General features: G+C 41.6%; 1 pseudogene; it reads right to left on the bottom strand.

Moving 5' to 3' along the window:
• Positions 1–2,502: 2,502 nt before the first annotated feature.
• Positions 2,503–4,863, bottom strand: LOC103740271 (annotated as a pseudogene).
• Between the last annotated feature and the right edge of the window lie 733 nt (positions 4,864–5,596).

Genomic DNA, 5,596 nt, shown 5'->3' with positions numbered 1-5,596 from the left:
TGTGTGTGTGTGTGTGTGTCTAAGGTTCAGTATGAAACAGGATATATAAGGTTCAGTACTATTTTCAGTTTCAGGGTTTAGAAACATTTCCCTGTCAGATAAGGGAGGACTATGATGTAGTCTGAACATTTTTGAATACACAAAAAAATTGATCCTATTGTTCCTTCTCTACCCTGAAAAACTTGTAAAATTTGGTGATAAGATTGCAATAAAGAATGATTCTTGGAGAGTGACTCAGAGGTTAGGAACATTGGCTGTTATTGCAGAGGACCCAGGTTCAGTTACCAGGACCCACATGGTGGCTAACAACCATCCATAACTCTAGTTTTAAGGGATCCAATGACCTTTTCTGGACTCTTCCATCACTGCAAGACATGAGTGAACTTACATACATGCAGGCAAAAAAACTGAAAAAAGAATGATTCTTGAATGTATTGAATGTTGACCCTTGTTTTTATTTTGCATTTCTTTTCTTTTAATTAAGTGTTTATGGTGTTAGAGTTTGGACCCAGTGCCTTGCACATGCTGACAAATGTGCTACCACTGAGCCACACTCCTACCTTTTGTGTTTCTCACCATTCTCCTGTGTCGTTTACTAGTCTCCTAGGTCACCACCAGACTAATGACCATATGCTGCTCACAAATAGGAACCTGGTAGGAATCATAAGCAAGAGGGCAGCTCACTGTTACCAGTTAGTTGATGGCAGAAAAGTGGGTAACCTAGTGCTTATTTGAAGGGATGGGTTGAAAGATCACAGAAAATCTCAGGTAGATATGGAGTGCTAAAACTTCAAAGAGGATATGGCTGAGGTGCAGGATGTGTTGGAAGCACATAGCTACTTTTCTACTTATTATCACTTTCTCCTTTGGGCAATGTGAAAAGTAACAGACCCTGAAAGTCCAGCAGAAATAATATCAGTTCTAAACAGTCACACCTGCCTCGGAGACCCATAACATTTTTCTCCAATTTTGTCTGAGGCTCACATTAGATCCAGTGCCTCAGTGAGTCTGGAACAACGGTATGAGCAATGTTAGTTAGCAACTTACACATGTTCAGTTCTGAACATCACTATACCAAATGTCTTCCTATGCAGCAACATGTGTGTTATACTACATTTATAACTATAACAATCTTTAAATAAATATCCTTTTGAAATTAAATTTATTGTTATCCCTCAACTAACTTCTGCCGCTGATAAAATGAAAATTAACCCATGATTTTCAGTCTTCTCTACCTAATATGTGACCTGATATTCCCTTTGTGTCTTCACCTTCTTCATCACTATATTGATGGACTTATTTTGTGTGGATTGTTGGGTAATTACTTTCAACTCAAAATTTAAACACTTTTCTATTCATGGATCTGAAGGTTGCCCAACTCTTATTGCTACAGCCTTCTAAAGGGAAACATCTTGATGTGTAATTGATTTTGTGTGTATGAGTATATTGCCTGCATGTGGAGGTCAGAAGAGGGTATCAGATTCCCTTGGTACTGGAGTTAAGGGTGGTTTGTAGTTACCATGTGGGTTCTGGAAACCGAACCTGGGCCCTCTGCAAGAGCAGTCAGTTCCCACCTTCCACAACTTTTAAATGTCTCCTTGATAATACACTGCACCTTAAGCAAGGGGCCTAAGAATCCCTGGTGGTAGGAGGTCCAAGAAAGTACATTTGTGTGTATGGCGTCTAAAAAAATACAGATTTTTATGAGAAGTTTCCTGACCTCTGGAAAACTTTGTTTTCTGTGGTCATCCACCTTACCACTCAGCTCTTACAGTTTTCTGCCCCCTCTTCTGCATTGGTCCCTGAGTCCTGGGTGGCATAGTTTTAGTAAAGGAATTGTATCCAGAGAGACGTGTGACAGGGAAAGTCTCTCTCTCTCTCTCTCTCTCTCTCTCTCTCTCTCTCTTTATATATATAAAGAATGCAATTTTTTTCTCCTCAGAATGCCTACTTCTGGGGAGAAGCTGAGAGTAGGTGTAAAGAGGGGCACCCAGGGCAGTTGATCTGTGCTTTTATTTTGTTTCCCTAAGAGGACCTTTGAGAACACCTTTGATTCCTTTCTGGGAAATACTTCTGCAACCTTGTTCTAGAGAAATTCTCTTTTGAGACTATCTCATTGGAGTTCCTGCTCCCTTAAGCAGACCATTCCTGAAAGTCTCTCCCAGTAGTCACATTATTTTCATAGATTTCTGAATTTGAGTACACACAACCCCCATAGACCTCTCACAACAGTATGAGGTTCTACATTTGTGCCCAGTCCTGAAAGCAGAATCCCCAGTAGCATCCTCAGTACCTATGGTGTGATGCTGTAGACAGTTGTGGTACAATTCACCCAAGTTTTTGCAATAATACATAACATATAGCGAGGATCTGTATTTCTTTTTTTTTTTTAATGCAGCTTACATCACTACTTTAACAGGGCCAAAAAAAAATAGATTTAATTTCATAGAGCCTGTGATTATCACTAAACACAAATTATGACTATAAGAATGAAGCTTAAACTCACATTTTGGGCTTAGTCACCACATAGCCATTTTCTTCTTCCTAAATAAGGTTCTGCCAATTTATAAGTTTGCCATTGTAACACCAGTCACTCATCCTCTTCAGGGGGACCATGTGGTCCCACAGGGACATGTCCCATATCCCTTCAACAAAGGATTCTGGCATCAAAACATCCCCCAAAGGAATCCTGCTCTTGTCCCAGGATAATCTTTACCTCCACCTCCACAGTATATCCCTTCCTCAAGCCCTTCCTCCCATAGACTTGCCATCTATCCAAAATTCCACAATCCCAGAAGTAGACTCCCAGCCCAGATGTGGCCTGGGTCATAAGGCTGAGTTACTTTGAAAATTATATGCTGATCCTCAACATAGAACACATGTTCTTCCACTTTCTGCACAAAGAGAATCACCTCATTGTTTTGGGTCTGAGTGTTGTTGGAGAAGAGACTGTAACAGTGGGTGAGGCCAGTGGAGGCCTTCAGACACAGTGAAATTCTACACTGGCTTCCTCATCTTGGGGGATCAGCAAAACAAAGGCAATGTCAGATTCTTGAGGGAAAATAAACACCTTCTCTCTCTTGTTTGTTTAAAAAAGAGTGTGTGACAAATTGTATCAGCTCTGCAGTTTGTGGACCCAGAGTTTCTTCCTGACAGGAGCTACAGCTTGCTGTAGCTTACAGAGTTCCTCTAAGTACATAAACTCAGTAACGTTAAACAAACAACAACAACAACAAAAAAAATACAGTGTTAAAGGCAGACATGCAAAGGGTATTGTGGCCTATGCCTGCAAACCCAGAATTTGAGAGAGTGAGGCAGGAGGATCAGAAGTTCAAACCCCTCTTTAGGGACTAAAGATAACCTCAGATAAATGGAATTAGGCATTAGACCTCCAACATTCTGGGCTCTCTATAATTTCCAGAGCTCTAATTTGTTAATCAACCTTGCAGAAGAAAAGTCCAGTTTGAAGATGCAAGGTTTTTCTGGGAACTTTTGTTCACAAATACAATAAGAAACAGGAAGACTGGAAGTAAACCAATGTTTATACCCTGAGATCTAACTTGTTAGTTTAAAAACCCAGTACAAAATACCATGGTTGGCCTGAGAGTGAGGCTGGAGTTTTAGATAAGTACAACTTTACCAACAGTAACAAAGTAGCACAGAAAAGAGTGTCTCAAATTCCAGAAGAGTTTCCTTAGTGGCAGCAACAGAAAAGAAAAACATAAGGATGTCAAAACACTAAAGTTTATTCCTTGCTAATAAAAAGCTACTGTTTTAAAACACATATCGCGAAGGGCATTTTGCTTTTAACTGGTTCCACCCAATCTCCATAAACTCCCTTTTCTGGGTGGATGAGGTTTGTAGTCCCACTGTCTTGAGGCTCAGAGTCCAGCCACTTCACAAAGGTGGTTCAATTATCCAATTGTTTGGAAGAAACTTGTTTTCTGATTTAAAGTCCAAACTACTTCTAAGATTTCCTGTTTCTCCTTATGACACCTAAAATAAGAGTTTGAAAGAATCTGAGAGTAAACACCAGAGCTCAAATCACATGGTTCTTGTTCTCTTAGGAGAGAGGAAATGGTGCCCCATAAGATAAGCCCAGTTCTCTATCCCTCAGCCTGGAGATGTCCTTAGAGCAGGTAAATCCTTATTCAACAACTGTGGTGGAGTTAAAATGTGGCTAACTTAGTTCTCCTACCTTGGGGTATGAATTGACTCACTTGTTACAAATGGAATATGGCAGGAGGGACGTGTGGGATTTCTAAGATCTGGTTATGAAAAGCCTGTGGCTTCTGCCCTAGACACTTTCTCCAGCCACACGCTGTGGACTGCTCTATTGACATGGTCTGAATTCCAGAGCACCGAGAGGAATCTGTGGCCACCAGACAATGAGAAACGGAGGCACTCAGCCCAGTCTCTTGAAAAGAATCGATCCTGTGGAACCATGCAAGTGAACTTGGGAGCAGAGCTTCCTTTAATCTGGCCTTCAGAGGAGACTACAACCCTGGTAGACAGACTGCAACCTCACAGAGACCTGTCCTCCGAACCACCATCAAGGCCACTCTGTTTTCTGATGTGCAGAAAATATGAGATGGAAAACGTTTGCTATATCAAGTCACTAAATTTCAGTAAAATCTTATATAGCATGAAGTGACTCACACACACACACACACACACACACACACACACACACACACCTTTTATTCACATCTTCCTGAAAACAACAACAATCACAGCAAAAAGTGCTACACCTTAGTCTCCTAGCCTTGGAGAACTTCCCAGTGGGGCTCTGCACCTACCTGATTCTGATATACATCCTAAAAGAACAGAGAGGAGCAGAGCTCCCACCACAAGCTTCTGCATTGTGCTGTCCTGTCCGGGACTTCAGCTGGTAGGAGGGAGAGCAGCAAACGTCTCTGCAGAGAGACACTCGTGTTTAACCTTTATATTGTTCCGATGGGGAAATACCTTGTTTGCACAGCAGAAGACAATGTTCTAAACGGAAAATATTAACTGTGTCCTCCAGCAGGGACACTCTTTCTTGTTAGTGTTCTGGCAGTTGTGATTATTGCTCTAGGTCAGATCATGAGTGTCCCCCAAGGCTTATGTTTTAAAGACTTCTTCTCAGCTTGGTGCTGTTGGATGCTGATGGAAACCTTTCAGAGATTAAGGCCTAGTGGGAATTTTCAGAATACAAGGGAGGGGGGACCACAGAAGGAAATGGGATGGCAGCCTATTCTCTCTGTTTGCTGCTGGTTTCCATGAGATTACCAGCTTGCTCCTCCATGTGCTCCCACAATGATTCACTACCTTGCACAGGTCCTAAAGCAACGAGGCATACTGAGCATAGACTGGAACCTTTGAAACCATGAAACAAAATAAATCTTTAATTCCAGTACTCCAGAGGCAGGCAGATCTCTCTGAGATTCCTTCCTGTTAGCCTGGTCTGCATAGTGAGTTCCAGGCCAGCTGGGGCTACAGGGAGACTATGTCTAAAAAAAAATGATGGTGATGGCTACTAATGACAACAAAAAAGACCACAGGTGGAGAAAGGGAGCATGTGTGCATTGTTGGTGGAATGTAAATTGGTACAGCA

This window comes from Nannospalax galili, unplaced genomic scaffold (assembly GCF_000622305.1).
Source record: "Nannospalax galili isolate Female #2095 unplaced genomic scaffold, S.galili_v1.0 scaffold579, whole genome shotgun sequence".
Lineage (NCBI taxonomy): Eukaryota > Metazoa > Chordata > Mammalia > Rodentia > Spalacidae > Nannospalax > Nannospalax galili.
Note: the sequence above shows the minus strand (reverse complement) of the source record. Positions and strands in the feature narration are given on the sequence as shown.